This window comes from Ammospiza caudacuta, chromosome 5 (assembly GCF_027887145.1).
Source record: "Ammospiza caudacuta isolate bAmmCau1 chromosome 5, bAmmCau1.pri, whole genome shotgun sequence".
NCBI lineage: Eukaryota > Metazoa > Chordata > Aves > Passeriformes > Passerellidae > Ammospiza > Ammospiza caudacuta.
The window spans coordinates 941,795-956,224 of NC_080597.1; the positions used below are offsets into that span (position 1 = coordinate 941,795).

Below are 14,430 nucleotides of genomic sequence, written 5' to 3' on the forward strand. Positions count from 1 at the left end.
CCAAATTTCTCATTTCACTTGAGTTTCTTGGGTCTGAGGATGGAGCTAATGAGTGAGGAGGTGTCTGAGTGGGTGTGAATTAGGGGCACTGCTCAAATAGAAGCTATTTTAACAGTCCTGTGTTTAATTCAGTCTGGAACTTGATATTTTATTTTTTTTTCAGGTGAAATACACATTCCAAGGCTAAGAGTGACTTTGGCAAAGCACAGACAATACCTAGACTTATTCCTATTATTATTATGGAGTATTAGAGAGGAACTCAAGCTTCTGCTCCTTTGCTACCCCCAGCATTCTGCCCACCAGTCTAACAGAGATGGAATGGTCTCACTCTCATTTCCTGAGCTCGGAGACTCCTCAGAACATGGATATTTCCAGTGACTGGGTCAGAAAACACCCCTGATGGCTGCTCTGCCCCAACCCTGACTCCCCCAGCCCATGCTCACAGCAGCCCATGGCAGATGTTCTAACATCTGCCTGCTCAGGTGATGTGCAGCCTGTTTGAGTGACTCTCTTGGAGCTGCTCAGGGTGGCATTGCTTCCTCAGCAATCCACCGGTAACTTTATCTCCATTCTACAGTTTGAGTGGCCCTCTTGGTGCTCCTCAGGGTGAGCAGCACTCATGGTTTCCTCAACCAGCCACTGGTAACTTTATCTCCATCCCACACTGGAATGGCAAGCAGGGAATCTCCTGCCTCCCTGCACAGAGCAGCAATGCCCTCCCCACAGTCCTTTCCTCTATAAAGACCAGGGACAAGAATCCAGCACAAGAAGAGGGAAGGTCAGTGCCTGCCTCGGCTGACATCTGGAGCATTCCTGCCATGGAACTTTCTGTGACAAACAGCAGCACTGCCCAGGGCCCCAGCGTGGGAGGCAGGAATGAGGCAGAACACTGCAGCCCTCCATTACGCAGGGACAGTCCCTGTTTGTGCCAAAATCAGCAACCGCAGGACATCTCAGCTTCTCCAGCTCACACCGTGGCACAGCACAGGCCTCTGCTCAGTGATCACATTCACCACAGGAAAACCAGGGCTGCAGCAGCAGAAAGCACTTGCCAGTATCACAGCCATGAAATGCAATGCTTACCCTCCCCATCCATATTTCTGTTAACATTAACATCAGCATCGCTGACCACTGCCCAGAGTCACCTGGCATGCAATGGAAGGAACATGGCTATGAAAGCACAGGGAAGCAATGTCCTCAGATATCCACACCTCCACTGACACAGGGAGCTGGGAGTCCACACTGACCCCTTCTCCGTGGCTTTCCCAAATTCCAGCTGCTCCAGAACTGCACAGGCAGCTGGTCCTGCTGCTCCAGACACCACAGAAATATTCTGACCTTATGGTCCATCATTACTAGTTACTAACTGCAATTACCTAGGACAATGAAGAAGGAACCTGGGGCACAGCAGAAAAGGGACATAAAGTGGGAACAGTCTGAGCTCATCACCCTCATCTCGCTGTATAAAAACTGGAATGGAACTCGCAACGTTATGCCAGATGATTTATACATGTTAGGCATCCATGGCTAAAGGTTATTCTCGTCCCACTATCCTGAATAAAAAAAGGAAATAAGTATCTAATCTGTGCTCAGCACATCTATGTAATTGTTAAAAATTTTGTGCCAGCAGCTGAATTCAAAGTGAACTGTATGTGTCCTCTCTGCATGTCATGAAAAACACACATTTCCTTTTTTCTTGTTGTACAAGTCAGATGGAGAGAGGCTCTGTCTCCCCCAAAGCCTCCAATGGGTAAGGCACAGAGCTGCATTTTCAGGACACAACATGTGGGGAAGGGCACACAACTCCCCCAGAGCTGCCTGCAAATTCCTTTGGCTTTGTGTGGAGAACATATATGTTAACATAAAGTGGAGTGTGAACCCAAGGAAAATGAAGACAAACACTGACAGCTGGCCAATCCTGCCCTTCTTTACTGTGTTTGCCTCAAATATAGTATGTTTGTAAGAATGTGTGAAACACTTCTGAAAATAACAAGCATGGGAACACACAACTTACAATCCTCCTCAGAAGGATCTGATTTACTGAAATTCATGGAGAGACGTCAGCACATTTCCAGGAGGAGTTACAAACTTAACTTGGTGAATATCCTGTGAATTTGGGAACCTGTGTATTTCCCTGGAGGGTTTTCATTGCATGGCCAAGGTTACAGAGATTTTATTTAATAACTCACTTCTCATTTTTATCTTCACCTTAATGTGTCCCAGAGAATCAGCCTGGTGCTTGCAGCACACACAGCAGTTTCTTTCAGCAGTGGGGTGTTCCACTCTGCAGAAGGACCCTGAACAGTTCCTGCTGCCAGCCAGCCGGGCTGTGGGACAGGCAGCCCTTGGCTCCTCAGCCCAGCAGTGACTGGCAGTCCGTCGGTCGGTTTGTCTGTCTGTCTGTGTGATCCTCCTCAGGGAACTGGGAGAAGGACATTCACACCCCCAGCACACGAGGGACAGATGCTGCAGGGCTCATCCCCAATTAAGGCAGACCAATTATGGTGAGTCAGATCTCTTCAAACACGCTTCTGCTCTGCAACTCCGGGCCCTGAGCTCAATATTTCACATTCTGCAAGCACAGGGAGCTTTCACCTGCAGAAGGAGGAGCTCTGACTGAAAGACAACAGTCATCCTGAAGGGCCCTTTGCCTTCATTTATTGTGTGAGGGGATTATACTGATTCTAATGAGCTTAGGATAAGCAACATCCTAGAGGATGCACAGCACAGATTTTCCTCGTGAGATTGGAAATACCTTACCAAATTACTATTATTGGAAGTATCTTACCAAATTATTATTACTGGAAATATCTTACCAAATTAACTGGAGTAATTATAATAACAATAAATAATATATAATTATAAATAATACATAATAATAAATAATTATAAATTTATATTATAATTATAAAAATACTGTAATACAGATTTACTATATATAATAATTATTATATTACAATACTTATAATACTTATAATACTATAATATAATTATATTGTATGTTATTATATTATGCTTATGTTTTATGTATTATGTATTATATACTATATACTATATATTATATTGTATATTATATATTTAATATATATAACTAACTACAAAATATAATATATATTATAGTATAATATATATTTTAATATTATATATTACAATTATAATATTATATTATGATAACTATTATAGTACAATATACATTTATTTTTATATAATTATAATGATAAAATTATATTTATAATTAGTGTCAAATTGTTCCCTTAGAGCCACTGCTCTTACAGATGGCACCTCCCAGTGTCATCAGTGCCACCTGTTCAGATTCTGCCCCCCCTGAAGTAAGGCACTGCATGAGCTGTGAGCTGTTTTGCCTGACCAGGCTGGCAGCACACATGAGATGCTCAGGGCCAGTTTAGGGTGCTCCAGCAGGATCCCATGGCATTTTCACACCTGGGGGCTGCCCTGCCCCAGAGCCCATGGTCAGCTGTCCCCCCTTGCCCTGAGGGAGCAGGGAACCCCCAAGATGGGTTCTGCTCCCAAAACTGGCCCGGGAACCCCAAAACTGGCCCAAAATTGCCATCAGAACCGTCCTCCCTTCCTTCCTTCCCTCTGCCCTGCCTGTCCTGCACACCCTGATGCTGTGACTGAGCTCTGCTGTCACTCTCTGCACCACCAGAGATGGATGGGACACACCAAGCCCAACCTAGGTGACCTTTGGATGTGACAAGATTTTTAGGTCAGTCCTGCTAAATGGAAGCCTTGGCGGATGGAGGCTCGCCTCAGGGTGAAATTTCCAGTGAATTTATTATCTCCCAATGCCCTTTGGACTGCTTCCCACCATCAAACACCATGGCAGCATTCAGAACAGGAAGAAATACATTAACTGGAATCTGATCGTTTTAAAAGGTTACAGCTGCCCAAATATAATTTAATTTCATACTTGCCCTTTGAGGGTTTGGTGTATATTTTCATTTTATGACTGCAAATGATAAAGCTCTTAAGATTCCAGGCAATAAAAAGGAAAAGGGGGGAGAAAGTATTTTAAGGGTGGGATGTCTATTCAGCTCATAGTCAATGAGGAAAGTGACACATCAGCTTTTCTAAAAAAATGGAACACTTCCTCAGTTTTCAGTAGTCATTTCTCTCCACACTTGCTGTGCCTTTTAGTGAAAACAAACCTGGAATGCCTGAATCCCCAGGGAGCTCCTGCAGGGCGCCCAGGGGACATAAAACTCACTAGAGAACCTCTAAAAGTAGAAAAGGAATTTGGGGAAACTGAGCCTACGTATTGGGGAAAAACTTGCACTTAGACTTAACTTCAGGCACAAGCTTGGGCTATCCTGGCACAGCAGAATAATTCAGTTTGACACTGTGGAAGCTGCATCTCCAGATACCTGGTAACTTCTGTTGAGAAAAGTTCCACTGATGGCTTTGGAAAGGAAAACAGAGCAAGGCTCCTGACCTCAGTGGTTTCTTGTCCAACACTTTGATCTGCAGTAATTAGGTATTTCATAGTTACAAACTGTGCCTAATATCAGCCCCCATTCATAAAAAGGTGATTTAATACCCTGGCTGCTAGCAGTCAAGCCTGGCAAGCAATCAGACTTAATAAAAGAAAGGCTTGCACAGTTCTTGCCATATGCAGTTTGTGTCCCAGGCCAGGGATGCACTCCTTGTGCACACATTTACTGCTCTGTTTGTTCACTTCTGCCTTGGCTCCTGAAAGTGACCTGAACTTTGGGCAACAAAAATGGCCATGAGATGGACTGCAGTGAGAAATGAGGCATAAATCAAAATCCTTCCACATTCAGATATTACACCAATCTGACAGCAAACCATGCCATCTGATGTGGGCATAACAGACAGCAACAGTCCCAGAGAGCATTTCCTGAGCTGTGCTTTAGGATGAACAACTGCAGCAATTTGACTGGGGACCCACAGCAGCAGGTCTGTATCAGTAGGCACTATCTGTTAGTGCAGGTTTGTCAGGTTCCCCCTGTCCCACAGGCACTGCAGGGTGAGCACGTCACTGATTTGCACTTTTCCTGTGTAAATACACACTGCTGGCAGAGCTCAGCATGGAGACAGTGAACTCCAGAAATATCCACAAACACTTCCCAGGCTGGCTGCAGCTCCCACAGCCCCAGAAGGGCCCAGTCTGTGATTCCAGAGAGAGCTCCCCCAGTCAGCCAAGCAGTGTGAGTCCCCTCCTCTCCCCCCTCTGGACAGTTTGCTCAGGATTATACAATCTGATTTGCATGATTATATAATCTTCTTTTCAGCAACATCCCTCTGAAAAGAGCAAACAACATAATAGGAAAACCAGCAGCACCAGCCAACTCTTTCAAAACCCAGTGTCTGGAATGTGCAAAGGACACAAAGTAAGGGGGGGGAAAAAAAGGAAGTTTTTTTGGTTCTGTTACCAGATTCTTCATAGAGACCTTTCCCAGGAGCATTAATTCCCAATGAATGTAAGCCAAGAAACAATGGGAAACACAAACACCTCACAGACCTGCACTGTGGCCAGTACAGGAAGGGAAGCACCTCAAGGTGTGTATGAGGGTTGTTATTTGCCTCTTTAACAACAGAAGTTACTCTGGGGCAGTGTAAGAACTCTCAGAAGGTCTTTCCTGACACTGGCAGGCAGGGGCTGCCACTGCTGCTGTTCTGACCCTGCTTTTGTCTTGCTGAACTCAGCTTTGACACCACAGTTCCAGTGATCTGAGCTGGGGTTCTGTGGCACAGACATAAAACCAAGTCCTGGCTTACACAGCCGCCTCCACTCCTGGTTCTTCCCTCAAACACTCAGACTTTGTCGCAGGACACTGACTAAGTGAAGCCTGTCATATTCCAATCTGCAAGCAGGCTCTTCTGCTGGCTGCTAAAACTACTTATGATGTCAGTTACTTCAGCAATATTCATCTAAAATTAATGCCTTATAAATAATCAAGGAGTGATCGGCTCCCGTCTGTCAGGCTAACCCCAAGAAGGAGCAAGTGTAACATTTCTGCAGGAGAGAAGCAGTGAAGGCTGGCCTGAGCTCCAAGCACACTCGCCAGACAGGCACACACTCCTCCCTGCATGACCCGTTTTATTTCCCTGCTCACACCACGGACTGAGGTGTCTCACACAAATGGCCACTAACTCAGGGACACTGGGGCTGCCACCCAGGGCAGCTGGGCATCCCAATGTCAGGTTTCCAAAGGTTTTTGTTATCTCTTCTCCAGATGAAACAGACCTCTGTTCAACTAGTCCACGCAGGTCATTGTTCAATGTCTCACCTCCCCAAAAATTGGGATAGTGGCTATGGATCATGGCCTAACATTCTGCAGCACCTTGCAGTGTGTGAATGGCCTGTATGAAAAGCACACTGAGGACAGAGATGGTTGTTAGTTAAAACACCAAGTTAGGGAACAACTTACAGCTAAAACACCTTAACTTACAGCCTAAGTGTTCCTATAGCATAAGCTCCAGTGCTGCAGTACTTCCAACTGGAAGCTGGACTTGCAAGAATTCTGTATTACATTAGAGCACTTCTGAAATCTGCTCTAAACTCCTGCCCACTAAATCCTGCAAGGCTCAGAGAACATCTGCTCCTGTCACCAGAATCAGGTTCTGTACCAGTTATCAGCTGCAGGATGGGGCACTGAGCACCTGGGGGTTTTCACCTTTGCCAGTGGAGAACTCCACAGCTTTCTTAGCAGACAAAGACCAATGCATTGTGATAGAACAGTCCACCTAAAGCAGGTCAACTTCTCTGAGACACTTTTTGGATCCACTAAAGGATCAATGGTCCCCTAGCAGAAAATCACTGAATTATACTGTAATCAGATATACACGGTCACTACAAGAAAAAGGCACAGAAATGGTTATTTTGGGCTAATTCATGAGAGGAGAAATCTTGTGGCAGAGAAGGACCAAGCCAAATGGAAACAACACGTGATGAGGTGAAAGAAAACATTATAAATGCGTGCATATGGAACTCAAGCCACAGGATTTGCTGTCCTCGTGCTGGGGCTCATAGGTAAAGGGACAGCAGCATGGAGCTGAAGGCTGGTAAATAGAAAATAACCAGAAAAGATGTTATTTCCACTGGCCAAATGCCTTCCAGGAGTGGGGCAGGAGGAGCAGGAGCTGCCTGAGCATCCCCTCACAGGTTTGCTCTGTGCTGAGCAGTGCTGAGCCCATGTGAGCTCACGAGAGCAGGGGGAAGGCTGGCTGCACTCCTTGCAGCCCATTTGCATACGTCCTTAGTATGCAGAATGGCTCTGGGTGTAATTGAATTGTTGTTTTTGCCTCTATTAATGCACATGCAAATGAGCCCCTGGTGCAGCTGTGCTGTATTAATCACATGTGTGCTCGTGTGTGCCTGCCCTGCTGGCCCGGGGCTGCGGGGAGGGGGACAGGGGGCTCAGCCCGGCCCGGAGCACAACCCACCCATGCCACAGAGCCCTGCCAGCAAGGCACTCAGGCTGGTCATTTCTCAGCCTTTTTCATTTTTCACAGGTAAGGATGGAGGCTGAAAGTTCTGCAGCAAGGACCGTAAATCTGGATAAAATGAATGTGCTGCTCCTGCTAATTCCTTCCCCTGGAGAGGGGAGGCAGCTCCAATGTGACAAGGCACGGAGTAGCCTTGGTGTTGTTTTACCAGGTGTATTTACTGCCTGCAAATGCCCACTGTGGTGTGTTCTCAGACACCCGCAGTGCTCAATAAAACACAAAGCACGTCCATACAGTCTTCTGTAGTCACAGTCTTACCTACATTGACTGGATTCTGATAAAATGATGTGATCAGGCTTTTCATCCAAATCTCTTTTAATAGAATATACTGGGTTTACCCATACCATTGTGTAAGATTCTATCAAAGGCAAGATGGGCTATCTGAATGCCAGCTCCAAAGCACACTTACCCACCATGAACAAGATTCATTTGAGCTGTGCTCTGAGGCTCAGGCTTCTACACAACCTACCACAACCTCAGGTGCCCAGCAGGTATCCAGAAAGGGAGGAGTGGCTGGAGTTGCAAGGCTTGCTCTGGAGTTAATTGAGAAGGACTTTTTCCATTTGAAAAAGTAGAGATTTTTCAGAGGTGCTCTTGTCAATCCACAGCCTCTCACCCCACACCTTACTTTTAGAGTTAAATAAATATCTTAAAATCATCACCAAGAAACCTTGGAAAGATAGAATTTTTAGAAGACAACTTACCCCACAACAACACATGGCTAGATGGCTGTAGCTTCTTTTACATGCAGAGTTCTGGGCCCCACACTTTGCTAGCTGAAGGACCTTGGTCTCCCCTGACCCTTTTGAAATACCCATCTTGGCTGCCACGGGCAGTACAGGCGGCGAATACCCAGGGGCCAAAAATTCACTTACACAGCCAGAAAGAAGTGGTGGACAGAAGCAAGGAATATGGAATAATATACAGAATATACTATATTCTACATGTTATTCTATGTATATAATATATAATATATAATAAATATATAATATATAATATAGATATAATTATGCATATTATATATAATTATCTATATAGATGATATTATAATTGTTATGTGTATTCTATATGTAATAGAATATATATAATACATCTAATAACCTGCATAATGCAACAATTTTAAAAAGCTATTTTAAAGGGTATCCAACAAAAACTGTTGTTTTATTACTACTCTTATTATTGTTGTTTGTGATGGCCACAGCAAAGAGCAGAGCCATGCACTGAGCTAATGGCAGATGGACAGCTGCATCTCCTGGCTATGCTAATGAAAAATCTCACTTCTCCTGCACTTGCTTGTTTTTTTCCCCAGATGTGTGTGCTCACAGTGAAAAACTAATTCTATTTTTTAAAATACTTAAGTGGATTGCATGAGTATTATAATGTTGTAATTAAACTGTGCACTAATGATTCAATCCCTACAAATGAAGTCAGAGTCCAATTAATGAGGACAGGTAAAGTAAAAACCAAACAGGGACAGGATACTCTTGCTGTCGAATAGAAATAAATATTTTCAAATATTAGCTTAGATGGTATTTAAAGGAAGACACTGCCTAGCAAACAGAAGAAATAACCCTGCACTGCCAAAATCCAGTTTAGTTCCCTGTAAGCAAAGAACTGGTTACAGCAATATCCCAAAGAGTCCCCAGTGCAGAGTGAAGGCATAATGGATGAAGCATTGCCCTCTCTTGGCTGCATTCACTGGGGACAATAATGGGGTGCTAGACTTCCCCTCACCAGAAATAATTCAGATGTCTCTGCAGCTTTGGCAACCTGGCTCCCCAAAACAAGGGGAGAATGAAGTTTTCAATATTCAGATGCACCACTCCAGTGTCTGTACAGCTTCTTCAGAGTCTTCTTTCACAGATTTGAGGTGCTGGAACACTGGAAGGTCAACTGCCTAATCTGGTTATAAATAGGGATTATAGCAAGAAATCAGAAAGATATATGCGAAAAAAACCCAGTTTTGACAATTAATGCACAGCAATATGGCAATATCTCTTTAAGAGCAAGGGGAAGTTCTGTCCTCAGCAACATTTCAAATGAAACTCAAGGAGACACTCCAGAGAAAAAGCCTGAACTGGTGAGTGGAGATCTGTAGCTCATCCCTGCAATGGTGAAGAAGCCAAAAGGAAGCTGATATGTAAGAAAAAAACAGGTTTCTGACTGAGAAGGCTTTAATTTTACTTTTGTTCCAGAGTAACAGATGTTTTATGGAACACTTGTGTGACCACTGGAGCACTCTGCCTCCTTTTCAGCAGCTGCACACTTGTCAGAGTGCTCTGTGCTTCCCAGTGACTGTGGATCCTTGGGATACGTACCAGCAAGGCTTTCCAAAGGGAAATTGTACTGAGCTGACACCTACACAACAGCGCGGTGAACAATCCTGCACAGCCCTCAAACTCCAAACAGACTTTTGCCAAAATCTGATCGCTAACATCAGTGCCTGCTTGGGGCCCAAATATTCCCAAAACTGTGCTCCAGTTTCTAAAATTCCATTTAAATCCAGTCCCTGGTATGCATCTTACCACACAACTAAGAGAACAGGTCAGTAGTAAGAAAAAATTAATTGACCCAAGTACTTAATATAGGAAATAGAGACTAAAAAACTTGGCCAGGCTGCTCAAGGTCTAAATGTGCTCCTCATCTTTACACAAATACAGAATCCAGGACTCTCCCAAGGACGGGTGTCACACTCACACACTGATGGCAGCTTCTCCTGACAGATTTGGACACGACGCTGAGCACAAGCACAAACAATTCTGAAGCCCTGCCTCACACTGAGATGAAGAGGGAAGAAAGTTTGAGTGCTGGCACTCCCAACTTTTTGGGGTGTTTTTTTCCCAAGAGCAGATGTTTGCAGGAAGTCTGTATGACATCAGACTGCTCTGGTGTTTTGACAGGACACAAAATGTCCATACAGTAAGACTGCACAGGCAGCTGTCATTATTCATCCAGCATTATCTCTCAATGGAGTTATGGGTACATAGAGCATTTGTGTCACTGCCAATTAATCAGTTGTTGTCACTATCTGGTTATCAAACAAGCAATCTGGGAAATCTGAACCATTCCCACTCCCAATGGTGCAGATTCCTCTCAGCTTTCACGCTGTGTGATTAGTTCCCCTCTTCCCTAATGCTCAGAAACTACTCACAAAAAACTTTTTATCAGAAAAGAAACTTTCAGATGCAACCTTATAAAGAATTTGCTCAGACTTATGGTAACATCTATTTCAGATGTTTCATTAGCTATGCCCACGATGACTGGCACCACAACAAACCCTGCAGTTTAGTTTGTGCAAAACTAAAAAAAATGCTGCTGAGTCATTAGCCTTGCTCAGTAAAACACAGTCACAATTTAGGTTCAGTTTTCTCTCATTTGAACCATAGCTGCCATCCTGCACCACTCCTGAAGAACAAGACCAGAGGATGGTTGTGAGGGGGAAAGTTGATGTAAGAAACCTGTGTGCTTACCCAGAGGGATTTTGCCACAGTGATGCTCAGGAATGACTTCTCAGTAACAGAGGAAAGCTAAAACCACTTTTTTCCCCCCAAAATGGCCTTTTTGTCATTGAAAATGGGAATGAGTGAATGCAGAGGGCTGACAGACAAAGCTTTATCAGAGGACAGGTTCAAGCTTGCACCAAGGCAGTTCCAGCTTTTCCAGCCCCATCCCTCTGCTTCCTTTACAGCCTCTGACAATGCAAGGGTCACCTTCCATCCTCACTGAGGCCCTGCCCTCTCTCTGTGGATCCTGGGAATCAAGGCAATCCCACATGGCAAATATTGTGGTTATTGTGCTTTTTTGAATGAACTGGGCAAAAAAATCCAAAAGACAATTAAGGAGGCAATGAAGGGTGTTCTGTACAATCATTAATCTGTACATCCCAGAGGGGACTCAGAGGTGGGGAGAGGAATGGAAGCCTTGGATTCCAAATCCATCACTGTGAGCCACTGGGACCTCAGAATGAGGGACTGCATCTTCACTGACAGAGAGCTCCTCTGCCACAGGAACAACCAGGTGCTAGCTCTTCTTCTATAAATACAGCGTGTGTTTCATTTGCAAAAACAAAAACTCGATTTTGACAAGCAGGGATAAAAAAAGCACTTCCTGTTGATCTCACAGCACACCACTGAAGCCATGACCCGACTTAAAATTCTCTAGTGAAATAACAAAGACGTGTTTATTGTTCCATAAACAAACAAGAGACATTCCTTGGCTTTGTCCTCACTGAGATAACGTTGTGTATGGGATTTTGCTGGGAGCAACAAGCTGAGCATTGTGTCAGGTCCTTTGATCTCCCCTGCCTCAAGTACACAGAGCCTGAAAGATGAGTGATAGGGAGGACAGAGAGAGAAGGAAAGAGGGAACATGCCACTTTCCTGACCTTTTACTGCCTGATGGCCAGATGACACAGGCTGTGCAGGGAACACCAGCATTATAAGATAAGCAGGGGAATGTCTGAAGTAAGGAGAGTTCCTCCTTGAAAGAGACTGCAAAGCCATTTAAAGGTGGGTTTGGACCAAAACCATCCAAACATGAATCTTTCTCTATGAATCAACAAAGTCACCACTGAGCTAAACTGGATTTGAACAGAGTTTGGAAGGCAGTCTTTCTAGTCTAGCAGCTAAGCTGAGCTCCATTCATGTCAGCATAGGTGGGCATCTGTTTTGAATCCTCAATGATAAAACCTTTCCAGAAGTAAATCTAGCCTGACTCTTTCAAATGGCACCACAAGTTAAGAGGCATGTCCAATTTCTAGCAGATAGACTGCAGTGATAGCAAAAAATCACTGGTAAGATGTGAAGAAAAATCAGCTTCAGTTTATTTCTAGCATATACATGCCCCTAGAGATCAGATCTGAAACATTTAAGAGAGTCTGCTAAGTCAGGAATCTGAGCCTCTCCCACTGACTGGCTGCCAAACTCTCCCTCTAACTCCAGACATGTAGCAAAACAACATAGGTGAATTTGGTCAATATTTTCATTGTAATGTCCTCTGCACAGGAACAAGAGGCCTTTGAGGTTCTCAACTTTTCCATAACCTAAACTCATCCTAAGATCCTCATGACTGCATCACTTTTGCACACAGTCCACCTTTTAACAAGAGAACTGGTATTGTGATAGAGCCCTTTTAACCAGGATACTTCAGCCCACAGCATGCACAGTTACAGCCCAGAGCTGCTCCTGAAATGAAAGTAAACCATCCTACCATCTCACTGGAGCACTGAGGCATTATTGTAGGACTGAATGACTGAAAAGATAAGAATTGGAATCAGTGTTGTTCCTGCACTGCTAGCTGGCTCCATGTTTGCTTTTCCTTTTTCCCTCCCTCTTGCTTCCATATGTCTGCTCATGTGTGTTTGGCTATTAAAAGCACTTTATCAATACTGCAACGCCTCAAAACTCATTTCAGAGGGATGACTTCTGTGGCTCCCATGATTCCTGAGCCGCCCACGGCATTTGTAACTCAGAGAATCAGAAACTACCACACAGACAATGTTGCTTTTCATACAAAGGCACAATAGGAACGAATGTATTAACCTCCGTGGTGCATGGAATGTGTCAGCTTACACACTGGCAGCTATTTCTGCGAAACTCAGCTCACTTCCGCTGGCTGCGGTAAAATAAAATAAAATAAAGCAAAAAAATAAAAATCTTCCCCAGAGCAGTGTCCCACGCTCCAGCAGGCTGGCCAAACAAGTGGAGTATGTGATGTGTGCTGCACACACAGGGATGTGGGCCCGGCTGGGCTGGAGGATGCCCTGCACAGAGCCCAGGCTGAGGGGCTGAGCCTGGCCCTGCACGTGCAGAGCTCTGCTGCTCCACACTGCAGTGAGGGACATGCACTGCAGGGCACAGAGTGGGGACTTTCTGTTCTAGGACAGAGTGGCGATCCAGACTCTGCAGAATCTCAGACCATTTGGATCTTGACTTCCTCTCAATCCCAAGTATTACTTGGCTTCCTCCTGCCAGCCCAGCACACACAACAGGCAGCCAAACTCCCACTGTGGCAATGGACACCACACTTGTTTAATTCCTGTGGCTGATCAGGAATATCCAGACTTGCCAGCATTAAGACCCATGGACAGCCTAATGCCTCCAAAATTCAGAATACTGAATATCTCAATCAGATACATCTGGCTACCAGGTCACCTCTCTATTGTAGCTGAAAACAACTCCAACCCTTCAGTATCTTTCCACCTGTTCTCTCATTGTCCATGGTAAATTAGAATAATCACTAATTATCTGCACTACAGTAGTGCCTAAAATGCTCTGGGCACCATAAAACACAGTAGGGGGGGGCAGTTATTGCTCTGAAGAGCTTATGGCCTGAAAGGACATAATCATGTTAACGACTTCTAAGCCGTTTAAAAGTGCTTGTCAGGACAGAGCTCTTCTGCCCAACAATCCATTCCAGCATTTTGGTGTTTTACAGCCTGCAGGAGAAGGAGCTAATGCAAAGGTGTCCTGGTTTCAGCTGGGACAGCACAGCCTTTCTTCTCTAGCTGGTACAGTGCTGTGCTTTGGATTTAGGATGAGAATAATGTTTGGGAACACATTCATGTTTGGGCGGCTGCTGAGTAGTCCTTACCCTAAACCAAGGATTTCTCAGGTTGTGAGAAGCTGCACAAGAGCACTGGGAGGCAGCAAGGCTGGGACAGCTGACCAAAGGAATATTCCACAGCAGAGAATGTCATGTTCAGTTAATGAACTGGGGTCAACCACTGCCTGGGGACAGGCTGGGCACTGGTCAGCAGGTGGAGAGCAACTGTTTTCCTGGGTTTCATTCTTCTCTCTTTTCCATTGAAATAATTGCTATTACTAGCATTGCATTTTACTAGATACCAATTATGGAACTGTTCTTATCTCAGTCCCCAGGTTTTACCTTGTATTTCCCAATTCCCACTTTTGGGAAACCAGAGAATGGCTGTGTAGCACT

The 14,430-nt window shown here is 44.6% G+C and overlaps 1 protein-coding gene across 1 annotated transcript in view; it reads right to left on the minus strand.

Moving 5' to 3' along the window:
• Positions 1 to 14,430, minus strand: part of SOX5 (SRY-box transcription factor 5) — a 314,234-nt gene that overhangs the window by 59,523 nt on the left and 240,281 nt on the right. The gene's annotated exons all lie outside the window — the stretch shown is intronic.